The 23007-nt window shown below is 52.3% G+C and overlaps 1 long non-coding RNA gene and 1 pseudogene across 50 annotated transcripts in view; both read left to right on the top strand.

Moving 5' to 3' along the window:
* LOC144580570 (uncharacterized) overlaps positions 1 to 23007 on the top strand; it is a 185573-nt gene that overhangs the window by 40415 nt on the left and 122151 nt on the right. The window lies entirely within an intron of this gene.
* Positions 21127 to 23007, top strand: part of LOC144576557 (acyl-coenzyme A thioesterase 11-like) — a 16723-nt pseudogene continuing 14842 nt past the window's right edge.

Genomic DNA, 23007 nt, shown 5'->3' with positions numbered 1-23007 from the left:
AGCTCTGCAAACCCTGTTGTCCAGGGTGTTTACAGAGGCTGTACTATGCAAGCATGATTGATAAAATCTTTGGCCATTGGTAATTCAGTCAATCTTCAGCCACTCTCACCTCCTGGATTTCAGCAGGTGAGGCTAAAAGTTCTAAGCCTCTAATCATGTGGTTGCTTTCTCTGGCAATCAGCCCTCCTCCTGAAGAAATCAAGGAGCGTGCAGCCACCCAGTCATCTCAACTGGGGATAAGAATCCTCAAATGCATCCTAGCATGCTGGAGATTCCAAAGTTCTTAGAGTCTCTTGTGTTAGAAAGCTGGGGCCAAGACCAAATATTAAAACTAAAGTTGATGCTATCAACCTCTATGACTGAGGTCTTTATAAGCATTCAAAGCTCTGTGCCAGGAACCGTGGACAGAGAACAAGTATATATTTCTTTTCTTTTTTTTTTTTTTTTGAGACAATCTCCCTGTGTCATCTAGGCTGGAGCACAGTGACATGATCATAGCTCACTATAGCTTTGACCTCCTGAGCTCAAGTGATCTTCCCATCTCAGACTTCAGAGTAGCTGGGACTACACATGCATGTCACCCATGCCCAGCTCATTTTTGTAGAGATGAGATTCAGTTATGTTGCCCAGGCCGATCTCAAACTCCTGGGCTAAAGTCATTATTTCACGTCAGCCTCTCAAGTAGCTGGGACTGCAGGCGCTCACCACCATGTCTGGCTAATATTTATTGTTATGCTTTTGTAGAGGTGGGATCTCACTATGTTGTCCAGGCTAGTTTCAAACTCCAGGCCTTAAATATACCTCCTGCCTTGACTTCCCAAAGTGTTGGGATTATGGGTGGAATCCACCATGCCCAGCAGTCACAAAGATCCTTATAAAAGAAAGAGGTTAGAAGAGTCAGAATTGGAGCAGGAGATGTGGTGGTGGAAGCAGAGTTAGAGAGGGAGATTTGCAGAGGTTTCACTTCTGGCTTTAAAGATGGAGTTAATGGCCATGATCCAAGGAATGGGGGTGGCTTCTAGAAGCTGGAAAAGCCAAAGGAACACTTTAGAGCCTCGAGAAGGAATGCAGCCCTGCTGACACCTTAACTTTAGCCTTATTAAACCTAATTTGGGCTTCTGATTCGCAGAACTGTAAGTTGGTAGATTTGTGGTGTTTCAAGGGACTAATATAGAGTAGTGTGTGGCAGCAGCAAGAGGAAATAAATATGACACCAAGCATCGTGGCTGATGGTGGTAATCCCAGCACTTTAGCAATCCTAGCAGGAGGATCACTTGAGGCCAGGAATCCAAGATCAGCCTGGGCAACATAGTGAGACCCTGTCTCTACGAAAAATTAAATTGACCGGGTGTGGTGGCTCACTCCTGTAATCCTAACATTTTGGGAGGCCAAGGATCACCTGAGGTCAGGAGTTTGAGACCAGCCTGGCCAACATGACAAACCCCCATCTCTACTAAAAATACGAAAATTAGGCATGGTGGCACACAGCTGTGATCCCAGCTACTTTGGAGGCTGAGGCTGAAGAATCACTTGAACCTGGGAGGTGGAGGTTGCAGTGAGCTGGGATTGCACCATTGCACTCCAGCTTGAGCAAGAAGAGTGAAACCCCATTTCAACATAAAACAAATTAGCCAGGCATGATGGCATGCCCCTATCGTTCCAGCTACTAGGGAGTCTTGAGGTGGAAGGATCGGTTGAGCCTAGGAATTCGAGGTTGCAGCGAGCTGTGATTGCACCACTCTGCTCCAGCCTTGGTGGATCAGAGTGAGATCTTGTTTTGAAAACAAAAAAAACTTGAACACGGTGGAAATGGAGACAGATGGCGGTGTTAAATAGAAAGGTCAGGGGTGGCCTCCTAAGTGAAAATGGAGCAAAGACTTAGAGGGGAAGGAGGTGGCCGAGGTGCTGAAGGAGGAGCATTGTGGGCAGAAACAACAGAATAAAGTGTCCGAGGCTCTGGAAGGAGGCCAGTGGAGCAGGAGAGGGGGAGAGAATTAGGGGAGGAGGCCATGGAGTTGCTGGGTGGGGATCGGTGTAGATTGTGTAAGCCCTGGGAGGCTATTGCTGGGGCTTTGGCTTTTACTATGAGATGGGACCTGTGGGAAGATTCTGATCTGATTTGTCTCCTGATCTGTCAGGAGTTGATCTGTCAGGACGTGATCTGTCTCCTGATGTAAAAGCATTCTCTGGCTGCTGAGTTGAGAAAGACTGTGGGAAGATTTGGGAAGAAGCATGGGGGTCAAGCTTTGGTAACATCCAGGTGGAAGATGATAGTGGTCCTGACCAGGGTCATGGTGGTGGTGAGAGATGGTAAGAAGAGAGAAGTAGGGGGGAGGATTCCGGTGAGTTGCTGGGTGGAGATCTTCAGTACATGGTGAAGACAGTCAACAGGATTTCCTGACAGACTGGATGTGGGGTGTGAGAGAAGGCAGGGGTCAAGGTTGAGTTTGATTCTTACTGAATTATGAAGTGTTGAAAACTCTACAGCCTTGTCCAGTGTTACCAAATATGGGATGCTAGATTAAAGAAATCTCTTCAGGTGCAGTGCAGTGGTTCATGTCTGTAGTCCCAGATTTTTGGGAAGCAGAGATGGGAGTAACTTTTAAGAGCAGAAGTTCAAGACCAGCCTGGGAAACATAGCAAGACCGCCTCTCTACAAAAATGTTTTTCAAAATTTAATAAAATAAATGTAGCTAGGCATGGTGCTGTGTACTCGTAGTCTCAGCTACTCAGGAGGCTGAGGTGGGCAGATCTCTTGAGGTCAGGAGTTTGAGGCCAGCTTGGGCAACATAGCAAGACTCCACACTCTACAAAAAAATTACAAACTAGCCAGGTATGGTGGCACTCAACTGTAGTATCAGCACTGGGGAGCTGAGGCAGGAAGATGGCTTGAGCCCAGGACATTGAGGCTGCAGTGGGCTACAAGTGCACAACTGCACTCCAGGCTGGGTGGCAAAGCAGGACCTTGTCTCGCAATACAAATAAAGTAATGAAATCTCAAGTCAGAGCCTTTTGGCTCTGCAGCCCTTGCAACCCTGGAGCCATGGAGTGTGGTTTTCATCACTGGGAATGAGGAGACCCCTGCCCGGTGTTGTTGCCTGACTAATCAGTGTTTTAAAAAATATGTTAATCGGGCTGGGCGCAGTGATTTACGCCTGCATTCCCAACACTTTGGGAGAATGAGCCTGGTGGATTACCTGAGGTCAGGAGTTCAAGACCAGCTTTGCCAACATGGCAAAACCTTATCTCTACTAAAAAACAAAGATTACTTTGGGAGGCCAAGGCGGGTGGATCACGAGGTCAAGAGATCGAGACCATCCTGGTCAACAAGGTGAAACCCCGTCTCTACTAAAAATACAAAAAATTAGCTGGGCATGGTGGCGCGTGCCTGTAATCCCAGCTACTCAGGAGGCTGAGGCCGGAGAATTGCCTGAACCCAGGAGGCGGCGGTTGCAGTGAGCAGAGAACGCACCATTGCACTCCAGCCTGGGTAAGGAGTGAAACTCCGTCTCAAAAAAAAAAAAACAAAAACACAAATTAGCCGGGCATGGTGGTGGGTGCCTGTAATCCAAGCTACTTCAGAGGCTGACACAGGAGAATCCTTTGAACTGGGAGGTGGGGCAGAGGTTGCAGTGAACCGAGATTATATGCTTGGTTCCAGCCTTGGGGAAAGAGTGAGACTCTGTCTCAAAGAAACAAAAGGATTATTTATATTGATACTTAATAATTTTAGTATTATTGTCATTGAAGATGGAGTTTTTCTCCTGCTGTGTGCTCCTGCTGGCCTCAGGAGGCCCGAGCATTGGGTCCTGAAGTCGGCCTCTCCAGGCCCAGCTCCTGCTCTCCTGGCGTCTCCTCCACATGGGTGCAAGATATCCTCACATGGGTGCCTCCAGGGCCAGCTGCTGCCTCCCAACGGCCCCCTGGGGCCCAGCTTCTGCCTCCCCTCAGCCTCTCCGGGAGGTCCAGCCTATGCCTCCCTTCTGGTGGCCTTTCCAGGCCCAGATCCTCCTCCTGGCCTCATCTACTGGACCACGTCCTGCCTCCCGGCAGCTGCTTTTTGCTCAGCTTCTGACCAGCTTCCAGCGGCCTTTCTTCTGTAGGCCCGAAGCTTTCTCAAGTGGGGCTTTTCAGGCCTTTGTTCTGCCTCCTGGTGGCCTGGACTGGCCCTGTTACCACCTGACATTGGCCCCAGCGGGCCCAGCTCTGGACTCTCCGCAGCCGCCCCATCACCAGCTGCTCCCTGCTGGTGGCTTCCCCAGGCCAAGATTCTGCCTGCCTTCCTAACTGCCTGCCTGCCTGCCTGCCTGCCTGCCTGCATCCACAGGCCCAGCGCCCCCTCACACTGGCCTGTTGGGGCCCAGCTCATGCCTGTGGCAAACCTCTCCGGACCCAGCTCTCGCCTCACTCTTGCCTCGAGTCTAGGCCCAGGCACTCCCTCGCAGGGGTCTTCCTCAGCCCAGCTCGCCTATCATTGACTCTCCCAGGCCAGCTCCTGCCTTCCAGCGGCCTGTTCAGGCCCAAAGCTTCCTCTTTGGGCCCGGCCTCCCCAGGCTTATCTCCTGCTTGCGCCAGGCCCATACCGGGCCCAGCCTCTGCCTTTCAGTGGACCCTCCAGGCCCAGCTCATGGCATCACCGTGGCCTCTGCTCAGGCCCACCTCCTGCCTCTGTGGCAGCCTGTATCCACAGGCCCTGCCCCCAGCCTCCACGTGGCTATATCAGGCCAAGCCGGTGCCTCCCGGTGGCCGTCCCGCACCCAGCATTGGCCTGCTGGCATCCTCTCCATGCCCAGAATGTCTTCAGGTTGGCCTTTCGGGGCCCAGCTCCTGCTCTCGGCCGTGTCTATGGGCTCAGTGTTTGAATTTGCCTCTCAGCAACCTCTGGGGACTCAGTCCCTCCCCAGCTCCTGGCGGCCTTTGTAGGCCCGAAAGCTCAGGCCCTCGACTCAGGCTCTCCAGACCCACCCAGCTCATGTCTCACGCTGGCCTCTCCAGGCTCGGCTTCTGCCCTCCCAGGGCATCTCCAGGCCCCAGACGTTCCTGAGTCAGCTTCTGCTGGCCCGGCTCCTGCTGCCTCATCCTGCTGGCCTCGGGAGGCCCAAGCATTGGTTCCTCAGGTTTATCTCTGTAGGCCCAGCCTCTGCCTCCTACTGGTGGCCTCCGCACACCCGGATCGTCCTGCTGGCTGTATCTACCGGCCGACATTTTGCCCCCTGGCATCCTCTTTTGGCTCAGCTCCTGGCCAGCTCACGACGGCCTTTCGTCTGTCGGCCCGAAGCTTCCTCAGGGCTTTTGGGGTGTTTCTTCTGCCTCCCGGTGGCCTTGACAGGCCCAGCTACATCCTGACATTGGCCTCTCCATGCCCAGTTCTGGTCTCCCTACAGCACCCCCAGCACCATCCACTGTCTGTCGGCCACTTCCCCAGGCCAAGATCCTGCCTACCTCCCGACTTTGTCCACAAACCCAACGCCTCCCTCACACTGGCCAGTTGAGGCCCAACTTGGCCTCTAGCAGATGTCTCTGGACTTAGCTATCGCCTTGTACTGGCCTTGAGTCTGGGCCCAGGCCAAAGGCCCCAACATTGCCCCCGGTAGCCTTTTTTTTTTTTTTGAAACGCAGTTTTGCTCTTCTTACCCAGCCACGCGTGCAATGGTGTGATCTCGGCTCACCTCAACGTCCGCCTCCTGGGTTCAGGCAATACTCCTGCCTCAACCTCCTGAGTAGCTGGGATTACAGGCATGCGCCAACATGCCCAGCTAATTTTTTGTTTTTTTTTTCCTTCCTCGCACCGGCTTTTCTTAGCCCAGCTTGCCTCTCATAAACTCTCTGTTCAGCTCCTGCATCCCAGTGGCCTGTCCAGGCCCGAAGCTTTTTCTCCGGGCCTGGCCTCTCCAGGCCTGGCTCCTTCCAGCACTAAACGCCTCCGGGTTGAGCGTCCGCCTCTCAGTGGACCCCCGAGACCCAGTTTGTGGCCTCATCGTGGGCTCCGCTCAGACCACCTCCTGCCTCTGTGGCAGCCTGTCTCCACAGGTCCAGCTCCTGGCCTCCTGGTGGCCTCCTCGGGCCAAACCGGTGCTCCAGACTGCCCTCTTAGACCCAGCATTGGCCTGGTGGCATCCTCTCGAGCCGCAGAATGTCTTCAGGTAGGCCTCTCGGGGCCTAGCGCCTCCTCTCGGCAGCGTCTACAGGCCCAACTTCTGAATTTGCCTCACAGCAACCTCTGTGGACTCGGCTCCTGCCCAGCTCCCGACGGCCTTTGTAGGCCCGAACCCTCAGACCATCGACTCAGGCTCTCCAGGACTACCCGGCTCATGCCTCACGCTGGCCTCTCCGGGCTCACCTGCCCACCCAGGGTGCCTAGAGGCCCCAGATGTCCCAGAGTTGGCTTCTCCAGGCCCGGCTCCAGACTCCTCATATTGGCCTCTTCAGGTTCAAGCATTGGGTTCTCAATTCAGCCTCTCCAGGGCCAGCTTCAGTCCTCCTGGCGTCTCCTTTTTATGGGTGCAAAACGTCATCACGTGGGCCCTTCTAGGGCCGGCTCGTGCCTCCCAAAGGCCCCCTGGGCTTACCTTCTGCCTCCCATCAGCCTCTTCTGGATGCCTACCCTCTGCTTCTGTACTGGTGGCTTCGCCAAGCCTGGATCCTCCTCCTGGCCATGTCTATGGTCCAAAGCTTTGCCCCTGGCAGCCTTTTTTTTTTTTTTGAAATGCAGTTCTGCTCTTGTTACCCAGCCGCGAGTACAATGGTGTGATCTCGGCTCACCTCAACGTCCGCCTCCTGAGTTCAGGCAATTCTCCTGCCTCAGCCTCCTGAGGAGCTGGGATTACAGGCATGCACCACCATGCCCAGCTAATTTTTTGTATTTTTTGTTTCTTCCTCGCACCGGCTTTTCTTAGCCCAGCTTGCCTCTCATAAACTCTCTGTTCAGCTCCTGCATCCCAGCGGCCTGTGCAGGCCCGAAGCTTCCTCTCCGGGCCTGGCCTCTCCAGGCCTGGCTCCTGCCAGCACTAAGCCCCTCCGGGTTGAGCATCCGCCTCTCAGTGGACCCCCACAGACGAGCTCGTGGGCTCATTGTGGGCTCCGCTCAGACCAGCTCCTGCCTCTGTGGCAGCCTGTCTCCACAGGCCCAGCTCCTGGCCTCCCGGTGGCCCCCTCAGGCCAAACTGGTGCTCCAGACTGCCCTCTTAGACCCAGCATTTGCCTGGTGGCATCCTCTCGAGCTGCAGAATGTCTTCAGGTAGGCCCCTCGGGGCCCAGCGCCTCCTCTCGGCAGCATCTACAGGCCCAACTTCTGAATTTGCCTCACAGCAACCTCTGTGGACTCGGCTCCTGCCCAGCTCCTGACGGCCTTTGTATGCCCGAATGCTCAGACCATCGACTCAGGCTCTCCAGCACTACCCGGCTCATGCCTCACGCTGGCCTCTCCGGGCTCACCTTCTGCCCACCCAGGGTGACTATATGCCCCAGATGTTCCAGAGTTGGCTTCTCCAGGCCCGGCTCCAGACTCCTCCTATTGGCCTCTGCAGGTTCAAGCATTGGGTTCTCAATTCAGCCTCTCGAGGCCCAGCTTCAGTCCTTCTGGCGTCTCCTCCCCATGGGTGCAAAACATCATCATGTGGGCCCTTCTTGGGCCAGCTCGTGCCTCCCAAAGGCCCCCTGGGCTTACCTCCTGCCTCCCATCAGCCTCTTCTGGATGCCTACCCTCTGCCTCTGTACTGGTGGCCTCTCCAGGCCTGGATCCTCCTCCTGGCCATGTCTACGGGCCAAGCTTTGCCCCCGGCAGCCTTATTTTTTTTTTTTTTTGATACGCAGTTTTGCCCTTGTTACCCAGCCGTGAGTGCAATGGTGTAATCTCGGCTCACCTCAGCCTCTGTTTCCTGGGTTCAGGCAATTCTCCTGCCTCAGTTGCCTGAGTAGCTGGGATTACAAGCAGGTGCCACCGTGTTTGGCTAATTTTTTTTTTTTTTGAGACGGAGTTTCCCTTTTGTTACCCAGGCTGGAGTGCAATGTCGCCATCTTGGATCACTGCAACCTCCGCCTCCTGCGTTCAGGCAATTCTTCTGCCTCAGCCTCCTGAGTACCTGGGATTAAGGCACACGCCAACATGCCCAGCTAATTTTTTTTATTTTTAGGTGAGACGGGGTTTCACCATGTTGACCAGGATGGTCTCGATCTCCTGATCTCCTGATCCACCCGCCTCTGCCTCCCAAAGTGCCAGGATTACAGGCGTGAGTTACTGCGCCTGGACCCCAGCAGCATCTTTTGGCTCAGCTCCTGGCCAGCTCCCAGCGGCCTTTTGTCTGTCAACCCAAAGGTTTCTCAGGTGGGGCCTTCTGGGTGTCCCTTCTATTGAGGACACCGGGAGGCAGAAGGGACGCCCGAAAGCCCCACCTGAAGAAGCTTCATGCCGACAGATGAAAACCTGCCATGAGCAGGCGAGGAGCTGAGCGGAAAGAGGCTGCCGGGGGCAAAATTGAGCCCGAAAACGTGGCCAGTATGAGGATCCAGGTCTGGTGAGGCTACCAGTAGGGAGGTAGAGGATGGGCCTCCTGGAGAGGCCACCTGATGGGAATCAGGAGCTGGGCCCCAGGGGGCCACTGGGATGCAGGAGCTGGCCCTGGAGGGGACCACGTGATGATGTACTGCGCCCACGTTGGGGGGTGCTGCCGGGAGGGCAGGAGCTGGATCTGCAGAGGCAGACTTCATGACCCAGTGCTTGGGCCTCCCGAGGCCAGCGGGAGGACAAAGCAGGACTGGGCCTCAGGGCTGAGCTCTGGACTCCCCGCTGCCCCCGCAGCCCCAGCTGCTGCCTGCTGGCTGCTTCCGCAGGCCAACATCTTTCCTGCCTGCCTGCCTGCCTCCCTGCATCTTGGCTGCATCCACAGGCCCAGCTCCTCCCTCACACTGGCCAGTTGAGGCCCGATTCATGCCTCTGAAAGACGTCTCTGGAGCGAGCTATCGCCTGGTGATGGCCTCTACTCTGGGCGCAGGTCCTCCCTCGCACCGGCCTCTCTCAGCCCAGATCACTTGTGATGGACACTCGCAGGCCAGCTCCTGTCCCCCGGTGGCCTGTCAGGGCCCAAAGCTTCCACTCCGGGCCCAGCCACCCCATACCGGGCTCCTGCCTGCACTAGGCCCTCGGGCCCAGCCTCCGCCTCTCAGAGGACCTTTCAGACCCCACTTATGCCTTTGTGGCAGCCTGTTTCCACAGGCCCAGACCCCAACCTTCCCGTGGTATCCTGGGACCAAGCCAGTGCCTCCCAGTGGGCCCTGCCGGGCCCAGTGTTGGCCTTCTGGCATCCTCTTCGTGTCCAGAATATCTTCAGTCGGCCTCTCGGGGTCCAGCGCCTCCTCGGCAGCGTCTACAGGCCCAACTTCTGAATTTGCCTCGCAGCAACCTGTGTGGACTCGGCTCCTGCCCAGCTCCCGACAGCCTTTGTAGGCCCAAAAGCTCAGACCATCGACTCAGGCTCTCCAGGACTACCCGGCTCATGCCTCATGCTGGCCTCTCCGGGCTCACCTTCTGCCCACCCAGGGTGCCTAGAGGCCCCAGATGTCCCAGAGTTGGCTTCTCCAGGCTCAGCTCCGGACACCTCCTATTGGCCTCTGCAGGTTCAAGCATTGGGTTCTGAATTCAGCCTCTCCAGGCCCAGCTTCAGTCCTCTTGGAGTCTCCTCCACATGGGTGCAAACGTCATCACGTGGGCCATTCTAGGGCCAGCTCGTGCCTCCCAAAGGCCCCCTAGGCTTAGCTCCTGCTTCCCTTCATCCTCTTCTGGACACCTAGCCTCTGCCTCTGTACTGGCGACCTCTCCAGGTCTGGATCCTCCTCCTGGCCACGTCTACGGGCCCATATTTTGCCCCTGGCAGCCTTTTTTTTTTTTTTTTTGAGACGGAGTTTTTCTCTTGTTACCCAGGCGGGAGTGCAATGGTGTGCTTTCAGCTCACCTCAACCTCCGCCTTTTGAGTTCAGGCAATTCTCCTACCTCAGCCTCCTGAGTAGCTGGGATTACAGGCATGCACCACAATGCCCAGTTAATATTTTGTATTTTTTTTTTTTTTTTTTTTTGGAGACAGAATTTTGCTCTTGTTACCCCGGCTGGAGTAGAATGGCGCAATCTCGGCTCACCGCAACCTCCGCCTCCTGGGTTCAGGCAATTCTCCTGCCTCAGCCTCCTGAGTAGCTGGGATTACAGGCACCCGCCACCGTGCCCAGCTAATTTTTTTTTTTTTTGAAATGGAGTTTCGCTCTTCTTGCCCAGGCTTCAGTGCAATGGCGCGATCTCAGCTCTCCACAACCTCCGCCTCCTGGGTTCAGGCAGTTCTCCTGCCTCAGCCTCCTGAGTATCTGGCATTGCAGGCACACACCACCATGGCCAGCTAATTTTTTGTATTTTTAGGTGAGACGGGGTTTCACCATGTTGATCAGGATGGTCTCGATCTCATGAGCTCGTGATCAACCCGCCTCTGCCTCCCAAAGTGCCGGGATTACAGGCGTGAGTTATCAAACCTGGTCCCCAGCAGCGGTTTTTGGCTCGGCTCCTGGCCAGCTCCTGGCGGGCTTTTGTCTGTCGGCCCAAGGCTTTCTCAGGTAAGGCCTTCCGGGCCTCCCTTTTGCCTCCCGGTGGCCTCTACAGAAGGGACACTTAGAAGGCCCCACCTGAGGAAGCTTCACACCAACAGACAAAAGGCCGCTGGGAGCTGGACTGGAGCCAAGCCAAAACAGGCTGCCGGGGGCAAAACATGGGCCTGTAGACGTGGCCAGGATGAGGATCCAGGCCTGGTGAGGCTGCCAGTAGGGAGGCAGAGGATGGGCCTCCTGGAGAGGCCACCTGATGGGAATCAGAAGCTGGGCCCCAGGGGGCCACTGGGACGCAGGAACTGGTTCTAGAGGGGACCACGTGATGGCGTATTGCACCCACGTTGGACGGTGCTGCCAGGAGGGCAGGAGGGTGACCTGTTGAGGCAGACTTCATGACCCAGTGCTTGGGCCTCCCAAGGCCAGCGGGAGGACAAAGCAGGACTGGGCCCCAGGGCCATGCTTTGAACTCCCCGCAGCCTCCTTGGCCCCAGCTGCTGCCTGCTGGCTGCTTCCGCAGTCCAAGATCTTGCCTACCTGCCTGGCTGCCTGCCTGCATTCCGACTGCATCCACAGGCCCAGCGCCTCCTTCACACTGGCCAATTGAGGCCCAATTCATGCCTCTGAAAGACGCCTGTGGAGCCAGCTATCGCCTGGCGCTGGCCTCTACTCTGGGCACAGGTCCTCCCTCGCACCGGCCTTTCTCAGCCCAGCTCACTTGTGATGGACTCTCAAGGGCCAGCTCCTGTCCCCGGCGGCCTGTCAGGGCCTAAAGGTTTCTCTCTGGGCCCAGCCTCCCCACACCGGGCTCCTGCCTGTGCTAGGCCCTTGGGCCCAGCCTCCGCCTCGCAGAGGACCCTTCAGACTCCGCTTCTGCCTTTGTGGCAGCCTGTTTCCATGGGCCCAGACCCCTGCCTCTTCATGGTCCCCTGGGACCAAGCCAGTGCCTCCCAGGGGGAACTGCCGAGCCCAGCGTTGGCCTTCTGGCATCCTCTTCGTGTCCAGAACATCTTCAGGTCGGCCTCTCTGGGCCCAGCGCCTCCTCTCGGCAGCATCTACAGGCCCAACATGCGAATTTTTCTTGCAGCAACCTCTGTGGACTTGGCTCCTGCACAGCTCCCGATGGCCTTTGTAGGCCCAAAAGCTCAGACTACCGACTCAGGCTCTCCAGGCCCACCCGGCTCATGCCTCATTAGTGGCCTCTCTGAGCTCAGCTCCTGTCCTCCCAGGGCATCTCCAGGCCCCAGACATTCCCAAGTCGGCTTCTGCCAGCCCGGCTCCTGTTGCCTCCTCCTGCTGGCCATGGGATGCCCAGTATTAGGTCCTGAATTCAGCCTCTCCAGGCCCAGCTCCTGCCCTCCTGGCGTCTCCTCCTCATGGGCGCAAAACATCATCAGGTGGGTTCCTCCAAGTCAAGCTTCTGCCTCCCAAAGGCCCCGTGGGCCCAGCCTCTGCTTCCTGTCAGCCTCTTCGGGAGGTCCAGCGTATGCCTCCTTTCTGGGGGACTCCCCAGATCCAGATCCTCCTCCTGGCCCTGTCTACCGGCCCGTCCTGCCTTCTGGCAGCTTTTTTTGGCTCGGCCCCTGGCCAGCTTTCTGTGGCCTTTCATCTGTCAGCCCAAAGTGTTCTCAAGTGGGGCTTTCCAGGCTGCCATTCTGCCTCCTGGTGGCCTTGACAGACCCCGCTACCGCCTGATGTTGGCTGCTCCAGGCCAGCTCTGGACTTCCCGCAGCCTCCCCAGCCCCAGTTGCTGCCTGCTGGTGGCTTCCCCAGGCCAAGATCCTGCTTGCTTTCCTGCATCCCGGCTATGTCCACAGGCCCAGTTCCTCACTGACACTGATTCATTGAGGCCCAGCTCATGCCTGTGACAAACGTCTCCGGACCCAGCTTATCCTCACGCTGGCCTCGAGTCTAGACCCAGGTACTCCCTCGCAGCGGCCTTCCTCTGCTGAGCTCGCCTATCATGGACTCTCCCAGGCCAGCTCCTTCCTCCTGGCAGCTTATCCAGGCCCGAAGCTTCCTCTCCGGGCCCGCCCTCCACTTTTCAATGGACCCTCCAGGCCCAGCTCGTGGCATCACCGTGGCCACTGCTCAGGCTTAGTTCCTGCCTCTGTGGCAGCCTTTATTTTCAGGCCCTCCCCCAGCCTCCCCGTGTCCCCATCAGACCAAGCTGGTGCCTCCCGGTGGCCCTGCCAGGCCCAGCACTGGCATTCTGGCATCCTCTTTATTCCCAAAATGTCTTCAGGTCAGCCTCTTTAGGCCCAGCTCTTCCTCCCTGCTGTGTCTGGAAGCCCCAGTCTTTCCTTGCAAGAAGCATCACAGGCCCAGCTTCTTCCCACGTCTTGGTAAATTCTGTACACCTCAGCCTTCCTCATATGGACTTTTCAGGCCCTCCTTCGGCCTCCCGGTGGTCAGGACAGACACAGTGCTTTCCTCAAAGCTGTCTATCAAAGCCTAGATGTTATCTCATGTGGGCCTCCTGAGGCTTATTTAATAGCTGTTTTTCAACCCTTTTGGCAGGTCTTTCTTTCGTACACACTGGCGTCTCCAAGACCATCTGCTTAGTCATGTCTGCCTCTGAAGATGCAACTCCTGTTTTGCCGTGGACATTTTCACCTCAGTTCCTGCCTCACGATGGCCTCTTCGGGCTCTTCTCCTGCCTCTTAATGGACACTCAAGTCTCATCTCCTCTCATGGTGGCTTTTTCTGCAGTGCACATGCGTTATAATGGCCTCTTGTCGATCCAGCTCTATATGTCTTTGATTTTCAACTGCATCTAGAATCCCAAAGCTTCCCTGGACTCTCGTGTTTAGTTTCTCGCAGTGTGCCTTGGCTAAATGCCTATGTCTACTTTTAATCTTGAAAGTGTAATTCTGACCGATTTGTAGTAAATTCTGCCTGTGTCATTTTACAGTGTGGTCTGTTTTATTTAATGTCTCATTGTTTTTCTTGTCTTCTGGGGGTTCAGAGCAGATTAAGCCTCTGCTTTGTCAGTCTGTCTTTGCCCTGGACATGGTAGCTGCTTATTTCAGGTCTTGTTTTTTATATTTTTTCCTGTTAACTTTTTTATCCTCGTGCTCTGTCACCCAGGCTTGGGTGTCATCATGTGATCATGTCTCCACTGCAGCCTTGGCCTTTTGGCCTCCACTGATTTTCCCCAGTCATCATCTTCAGTAGCTGGGACTACAGGCAGACGTTGCCATTTCTGACTAGTTTCTGGTTTGGTTTGAGAAGTTGGTTCTCTTGCTCAGGCTGGTCTTTTTTTTTTTTGAGATGTAGTCTCAGTTGCCCAGTCTAGAGTTCAGTGGCAGGATCTCAGCTCACTGCAGCCTTGGCCTCCTGGGTTCAAGTGATTCTCCTACCTCAGCCTCCTGAGTAGCTGGGATGATAGGTGCGTGCCACCAAGACCGGCTAATTTTTGTTGTTGTATCGGGCCGAGCATAGAAAGTCAACACCAAGACAAATGTATGCCAAATTGCAGGGTTTATTGCCGGCGACCACAGAGGACTCACGTCTGTCCATCCCGTGGCAGAGAAAGACGGGTGACAAGATTTTTTTATACCCGCAAAACCACCTTGGGAGTGGAGGTGAGGAGTGGGGATGGGATTAAAGTCTTCAGACATTTCAGGGGCTGTAAATCACCTCGTGGGCAGAGCGGAGGGTGATGGGGCTCTGGACAGTCCAAGGGCCAGGCGACTTTTGTCATTCCAGTTGCCACTTAAGTGGTTTACAGAAGTCAAGATAAACATTAGTTTAACATTATTTGGGCAGGTGTGGGGTCCACAGATTTTTTAGTTACTTTGCATCAGGATGGAATTATCTGGGGGTGCTTCCTCTGGTCATTACCGGTAAACAAAGGCCACCAATTCCGGCAGTTACAGATAAGAGAAGGTATGCAGCTCTACGTCTTTGCATTCTGCAAAGTAAACTAGCAGTTTACAGAGGCCAAGGTTAGCAGGTATTGTGAGGAGAATGGAAACAGTTTTGTCTTTTATAAAACGGCAGTGTACAGGTTCTAACTCTAGGCCAGCCATATCACATTGTATTATTAATATAGATGGGGTTTCACCAAGTTTTTCAGGTAAGCTGGTCTTAAACTCTTGGACAACAATAATCCTCCTTCCTGGGTCTCTCAAACTGCTGAGATTACAAACATGAACCATCATCCATGGCCTGTCCTTTGCTTGCCATGTACAACTAATAATTTACTTTTTGATTAATATACTATGGTTATATACTTTTGTGAATATATAGATATTTTAAAGTTTTCTGAAATATCAATTTTTTTCTTTCTCTTTTGAGACAAGTTACTGCTTTGTCATTCAGGCTGAAGTGCAGTGGTGTGATCTCGGCTCACTGCAACTCCTGCCTTCCTGGCTTAAGCGATCCTCCCACCTTGGCCTTCTGAGTAGGTGGGAGAGCTGCCATGCCCATCTAATTCTTATATTTGTGTAGACACAGGGTCTCACCCAGTTTCAAACTCTTGGGCTCAACTGATCCTCCCCACTCAACCTCCCACTGTGCTGGGATTACAAGTGTCAGGCACTACACCTGCTCTGCCATTTTCTCTTTATGGATCATTAAGGATTTACCTTTTAGTGTAGTATAAACACATGTAGATATGTGTGTATATATTTATATGTGAATATTTGTGTGTATACCTTTTCGTAGCATGCACACACACCCCCCATAAACATTGTGAAAGAGATATTTGCATACCCAGAAATCGATAAGCTGCTTCCAGCTTTTGAAACGAGCCTTAGCACAAATAGGAAAGAAGTGCAAAGTATCATTATTAATGACCATGGACCAAGACGACCCTGAGTCAATAGTACTTGGCAGCTCAACGACCTTCCAGTGGAGCATCTCAAAGGGCTTGATGTATCTGAACTTCATAGCCTTTTGCATTCATTAGGATGCTTTGTAATTACTTCTCTTGAAACCTCATTGTGACCCTCATCAGTGTGGAATCAAACTATTTCCCAAATCCTGGCGATATTGAATAACAGCGTTTGTAAGGAAATAGTTATTGCATTTGGTTTGTCATGACAATTTCCTGGCCTAGGCAGATGAAATACTGCAGGAGTGTGTGTGTGTGTGTGTGTGTGTGTGTGTGTGCACGTGCACACACGTGCACGTGTGCATGCATGCATACATTCTTGTACACAGATATGGAGGCAGAAGTAGGGGGTTGAATTTGATAAAAGCAGATGGTGGAGGCTGTTGGGATGGGCACTTGTTTTGGCAGCAGCTGTGTAACTGTGTAACTCTAGTGTTATGAAATAATTGTGTCAATTTTCTCTCCCAGAAAATCAAGATCATAATTCCTGCCTTGATATGTCAATTAGGTGGTCCACTATATGCAAAATACCTAGTATATAATTTGTGCTGAATAAATACTACTTTGTGTAGCTCATTCTTAATTACTGCTTAATTTTGAAAGGCTTAGAATAATGATGGCTTTTTAAAAAATTATTTGTAATTATTATAAAGTAATCTAAGTCCTATAGAAAAGTAAAAGAGGCTGGGCATGTGGCTCATGCCTGTAATTCCAACAATTTGGGAGGCTGAGGTGGGCAGATCGCTTGAACTCAAAAGTTCAAGACAAGCATGAGCAACATAGCAAGATCCCGTCTCTATAAAAAATTATCAACCAGTTATGGTAATGAGCACCTGCAGTCCCAGCTACTCAGGAGGGTGAGGCAGTGGATCACTAGAACCCAGGAGTTTGAGGTTTCAGCCTGGGAAACAGAGTGAGACCCTGTTGAGAGAGAGACAGAGACAGAGAGGTAACAAATAAAATTTTCAATTACCAAAAAATAACTCAACATTACATGATATGGCTGGGTGCTATATCTCATGCCTGCAATCTCAGCATTTTGGGAGGCCAAGGTCGGTGGATCACTTGAAGTTGGTAGTTCGAGACCCGCCTGGCCAACATGGTGACACACTCTCTTTACTAAAAATTCCAAAGTTATCCAGGCATTGTGGAGGGCGCCTGTAACCCCAACTACTCGAGAGGCTGAGGGACAAAAACCACCTGAGCCCGGGAGGCAGTGGTTGCAGTGAGCCGAGATGGTACCATTCCACTCCAGCCTGGGTAACAGAGTGAGACTGACTCACAAAAAAAGGTGATAATTAATTCAAAAGTCTTTTTGTACAAATAGGGAGTTAGATGAATAGATCGATTGATAAAAAATAACTACATATTTTGTTTGTGTTTAGTTTAAATATATATGTTTCATTTGCCCAATACAACAGAAGCTGCAGAAACTAAAGTAAGGTGGGAGAATTTCTGAACTTCAGATAAATGCCTATGTGCAAGTGATACCTTTTCATTCAACATTCATTAAAATTATGAAAAAGATAAATGTGTCATGATTCTCTTTAATCTGCAGTTTCCATCTTCACCCACAACTTCCCTTCCCTGGAATTCCCTGGCCTGGCCTGGTCTGGCCTAGTCTTCCCTTCCCTGAACTTGCCTGGCCTGTCCTGTCCTGGCCTGGCCTCCTCATCCCTGGAATTGCCTGGCCTGGCCTTCCCTTCTCTGGAATAGCCTGGCCTGGCCTGGCCTTCCTTTCCCTGGAATTGCCTGGCCTGGCCTTCCCTTCTCTGGAATAGCCTGACCTGGCCTGGCCTTTTTTTGCCTGGAATAGCCTGGCCTGGCATTTCTTCCCTGGAATCGCCTGGCCTGGCCTGGTCTGGGCTGGCCTTCCCTGGAATTGACTTTTTATTTTTCAGATGGAGTCTCGGTCTGTCACCAGGCTGAAGTGAGGTGGCACAATCTCAGCTCACTGCAACCTCCGTGTCCCAGGATCAAGTGATCCTCCTGCCTAAGCCTCCTGAGTAGCTGGGACTACATGTGCCCAACACCATGCTCAGCTAATTTTTATACTTTTAGTAGAGAAAAAATTTTATCACGTTTCCCAGGATGGCCTCGATCTCCTGACCTCGTGATCCACTCACCTTGGCCTCCCAAAGTGCTGGGATTACAGGCAGGAGCCACTGAGCCAGGCATTGCTCTTTAACTTTTATAATTTGATGTTTACTTCTGTTATTGTAATTCAGTCCAAAGAAAAATAGTGTGAGGAAAATAAAAATAACGCCAAGAATGGTAATATTCTGTTCATCAGAGGTTGCAGGAAATATCCCACTACAGTCAGGCAGGGTGACTTACCTCTGTAATCCTAGCACTTGGGAGGCCAAGGCAGGTGAATCGCCTGAGGTCAGGAATTGGAGACCAGGCTGGCCAACATGGCAAAACCACATCTCTTGAAAAACACAAAAATTAGCCAGTTATGGTGGTGAGTGCTTGTAATCTTAGCTATAGAAATTTGAGGAGCTTTCATTTATTAAAGACAGTACAGAGAGTTCCCATATACCCCACACCCAGTTGCCCTATGATTAACATCTTAAACATTTGTAGGGTGCCTTGTCGCCATTAGTGCACCAATAGTGATACATTATATTTTGATGCCTTTTTAAATACATTAACTTATTTGATCCTCAAAACAGCACTGTGTGGCCATAGCTATTAGTATCCTCACTGTACAGAGGAGGAAACTGAGGCACAGAGAATTGGAGTAACTTATCGAAGGTAGTTCAGCTAATGGAGGACCCAGGATATACCATCAAGCAGGCAATCTGGCCCCAGAGCCCTTGCTCTTAACCAATGGGCTATATCTCCTATAGGTCTGGGGGTTAGGTGTTATGGCACTGAGGGTAGTCGATGGGGCCTTCCTGGAAGAGGCATTTGAGCTGACTCCAGTACTGTCAGCTCTGTAGTTCATGGCACTTTGAAGCCAGTGGAGCTGTGTCTGGGCCAGTTTCAGGTCCCTGCAGCCAACACAAGTTCTTTTACTTAGGGGAGCAAGAAATAGAGAGGGCTAGGCATACATGCAGGATGGCTGGACCTGCTGCAGGGCCCAGCAGAGTGAACGTGAATCTGGGCAGAGGAGGCTGTGGGTGGAAGGGAAAGCCAGAGAGGATGCTGGGAAGGAGGAAAAGCTGGAGAGGGGCCTGGAGCATGGTTGGTGGCCAGGAAGGGCCTGGATGTACCTGAGAAAAGATGAAGTTATTTTGTTTGGTTCTGCTTTTGCCGCTGTAAAATATTTCCAAATGTATGTCTGAGGGCTAAGAACTTTTAATTAATCCATTAGTATATTAATTTATTTTTTGAGATGGATTCTTGCTCTGTCATTCAGGCAGGAGTGCAGTGGTACAGTGTTGGATCACTGCAACCTCTGCCTCCCAGGTTCAAGCAATTCTCCTGCCTCAGCCTCCCTAATAGCTGGGATTACAGGTTCCTACCACCAAGCTGGGCTAATTTTTGTAATTTCAGTAGAGACAGGGTTTCACCATATTGATCAGGCTGGTCTTGAACTTCTGACCTCAGGTGATCTGCTCACCTTGGCCTGCCAAAGTGATGGGATTACAGCTGTGAGACACTGCATTTGGCCCTTTATTTTTTTTTTTTTTTGCTAGAGAAGGACTCTTTAAACACATACTTAACATCATTACCACATCTAAAAAATTAACAATAATTTTTACTAACCTCACTACCTAGTCAGTATTCAAATGCCCAGACTTTCTCATGAATTTGTTTTTATTTTGTTTGCTTTGCAGTTACTTATGTTTTCAAGATGGGGTCTTGCTCTGTTGCCCAGGCTGGGGTGCCATGGCAGCATCATATCTCACTTTAGCCCTGAACTTCTGGGCTCAAGCCATCCCTCCACCTCAGCCTCCCTAGCAGCTGGGACTATAGGCGTGCACCACCATACCTGACTAATTTAATTTTTTTTTCGTAGAGATGAGGTCTCACTATGTTGACCAGGCTGGTCTAAATTCCTAGCTTCAAGCAATCCTCCCACCTCAGCCTTCTAAAGCTCTAAGATAACAGGCATGAACTGCCATACCCAGCCTGCAGTTATTGGGTTACTCACGTCAGGATGCAGATATTGTAACTGGTTGCTTCTTTTAAAACCTCTATAGATACCTCCACCACCTTCCACCAGCTCGCTGTCTCTCTCCCTCAGAATGTGTTTATTGAGGAGAGCTGGCCATTTGCCCTTTAGACGCCTTCGTCATCCGGGTTTGCTCTTTGAATTTCTGTGGTGCAATTAACACATTCCTCTGTCTCCTGAGGTTAAATTGGCCTAGGGAAGGGCTTGAGAGGGGTCAGATTTGTTTATGGGGGGGCTCCTTTTCTGCATTGTAGAAAACACTTGCAGGGGTGTCCAGGAGCTCTGGAGCCCTTGAGGAGGCTGGACAGTGGCCCTGGGGAGAGATCCGGGTTCGGCCTGGGCTGTGGGGACAGAAGGCAGTCAGGAAGGAGGAGGAGCTTAGAAGCCCAGATGGCTGTCTGCTTGGCTTTGGCGGAAGCCAGAGAGTGAAGGGAAAGGAGAAAGTCACAAATTCCACAAGCCCCACAGAAAATAGACTTCCATTTTTATTTAGGGGACCACAGAAATTTTTTGTCCTAATTTTTGATCATAAAAACTTTCAAACATATAGAAAAGTTGAACAGTGCAATGATCACCACCACTAAGACCCAATAATTAACATTTTTCTGAATTTGCTTTATCTACGTATAGCTAAAGAAATACATATATGTTCTTTCTTTTTATCTTGTTAAAAGACAAAGTCTCACTCCATCACCCAGGCTGGAGTGCAGTGGTGCATTCCTGGCTCGCTGCAACCTCTGCCTCCTGGGTTCAAGCCATTCTTGTGACTCAGCCTCCTAAGTAGCTGGAATTACCAGAGTGCGCCACCATGCCTGGCTAATATTATTTTCTTTATTTGGTATTTTTAAGTATAATTTCACTATGTTGGCCAGGCTGGTCTCAAACATCTGAGCTCAAGTGATCTGCCTGCCTTGGCCTCCCTAAGTGCCAGGGTTGCAGACCTAATACATATATCCTCTCTCTCTCTCTGTCTCTCTCTCTCTCTCTGTCTGTCTCTCTGTCTCTCTATCTCTCTCTCTCTCTCTCCCTCTCTCCCTCTATCTCTCCCTCTCCCTCTCTCTCTCCCTCTTCCTCTCTCTCTCTTTTCCTCTCTCTCTCTGTCTGCTAAAGGATTTGATAGTGAGTTGCAGACATTGTGATGCTTCATCCCTCACTACGTCACCATGGATCTCCTAAAAATGACCCCCAACCCTTGTGACCATTAGTATTGCTGAGAAAATGAACATGAATCAGCAAATGTCTGGCAGATGTGAGCTCGTGGTATTTATTGAGCTCCTGCTGTGGGCCAGGCCTGGCACTTGGCTCAGCCCCACTTTCTCTCACTTGACCCTCAGAACCACAGGCAGTAGCCATGCATTCTCTGTACTTTACACAGGAGGAGATGGACTCAGAGAGGCAAAGTGACTCAACCAAAGTCACACAGCTCTGTAGTGTGATGGCCAAGGTGGAGCTTGACTAGAACCTAGGCCTGTGTGGCTATGCCCACTGTGTTCATGGTAGCCCAGCCCCTTGACCAGCAGGCCCCTTGGAATGCACCTTTCCTAGGCTTGGCCAGAATACTGTGTCACTTGAGAATAAAGTCAACATGGCACTCTCCATGTTCTTAAACCCAGGCCCAGAGAAGTCAAAGGACCTGCTGCAGGTCACGTGGCAATTGAATGGGGCCAGCCTTTAGTCTCCTGCCCCTGCTCCACACAGTTCATCAGTCAGCACCCTCTGCCCCCACCACTAGGCACAACCCAGGGGAGGTGGCTTCCTTGGGGATTCATTTAGATGTGGGAATCATTCCAGATGGACAGGCAGCAGCTGAGAAGAAGGGCTGGTGCCATCAACAGAGTCAGTCTAGAAGCCTGGCTGTGCCACTTTTTAGCTTGGTGACCTTGGGCAAATGACAACCTCTCTGATGCTCAGTTTCTCCTAAACCCACATGCCAAGCTTCTTCTGAGGCTCTAATGGGGTGGGCCTGGGGCTCCAACAGTGCTGGGCACCTCACAGGCATGCTTTATACATTTGCTTTTCTCTTCCCGCCCTTTGTTTACAGTCTTGCCCTCACTAGGCATTCAATACATGTAGAATGCAGGGATTCAGTCAGCGACCCTTTATGAGAGACCCACCCTGTGCCATGCGCTAGGCCTTGGAGAGTCAATGAGGAGCAAAACACATGGCCCTACCCCGGTAGAGCTTAAGGACTGTGGGAGACATGGCTCAGTCTGCCAGGACAGTGCTGCAGGGTGAGCCTCAGCAGGGCTTCTGTTGGTGGGTGGACCACTGCAGGACAGGGACGGCTTCCCTGAGGAGGGGACCACTGAGCCAAGAGCAGAAAGAAGGACAGGCATTAACTGGACAATGGGGAGCAGGGAACAGGAGAGCAAATGAGTATAATCGTGCTACTTCTCTCAGCCTCAGTTCCCCCATCTGTAAAATGGGATGCTGATGCTATCTTGCTGGCTGGCTTTGAGAACTTGGTGACGTCGCAGATATGAATATGTTCTGTTCTCCTGCCAGCTCCCCACAAAAGAGGCTCTGCAAGTATCTGAGGCCCCTGTTCCTCCCTCTGGCCCCTCTGGAAGGCTCACCTCCTACTTTCCTCTCCCCAGTGTTGGACAAGTGGTGAATATCAAGGCCAAGGTGAACTGGGCCTTCCACTCCAGAATGGAGGTGTGTGGGGTGGGCACTGCCTGGGCAGGGGTGTGTGGGTGAGTCCTCTACCTCCTCTCCCTGTTCTTCTCCCTGCAGCCCAGGCCCACTCACACTCACGGGGCCCTAAATAGAGCAGCAGAGTTCTGCTATGTTTGGCAGGGCAAGGGGAATCCCAAGGATCTTCCTTTCCTAAATCCCATAACACAGATGAAAAACTCCAGGCCAGGGGAGGGGAAGGGACTTGCCCCAGGTCACCGAGCTACATAGATTTCAGCGTGGCACTTGACTTCCAGCCCTCTGAGTCTTCACATCCAGCCTCAGCAGCCAGGTGTATTTGGGAATGGAGGGAAGACAGCATCAGCACCTGATCTTGGAGGTGGAGCTGAAACAGTGAGAGTGCTGGGTTCTGGCCCCTGGGCTAACCTTCCACAGCCTTTCTCATCTGCAAAAGGGAACATGATTTCTATGTTGCAGGTTGTTGAGTTAATGGAAGGACTGCTGGTGATGCCCAGGGCTCTGTGAGCTGTGGGGGAGGATGCTATTTCCCACCTGTGGACTTCAGGCCCAGGCAACTTCACCAGCTGGGCCAGTGGTTCCTGAGGGATCACTGTGGCTGGGTGACACAGTCCTGGCTATGCCTTTGGGCACCCCATAAATGCTCAGGTGCCTGTTCTTGATTTTTTTTTTGAGACCAAGTCTAGCTCTATTGGACAGGTTGGAGTGCAAAGGCACCATCTCGGCTCACTGCAACCTCTGTCTCCTGGGTTCAAGCAATTCTCCTACCTCAGCTTCCCCTGTAACTGGGATTACAGGTGCCCACCACCAT

This window comes from Callithrix jacchus, chromosome 20 (assembly GCF_049354715.1).
Source record: "Callithrix jacchus isolate 240 chromosome 20, calJac240_pri, whole genome shotgun sequence".
Classification (NCBI taxonomy): Eukaryota; Metazoa; Chordata; class Mammalia; order Primates; family Cebidae; genus Callithrix; species Callithrix jacchus.
The sequence above is the reverse complement of the archived record's forward strand: the minus strand, read 5'-3'. Positions and strand labels throughout refer to the sequence as shown.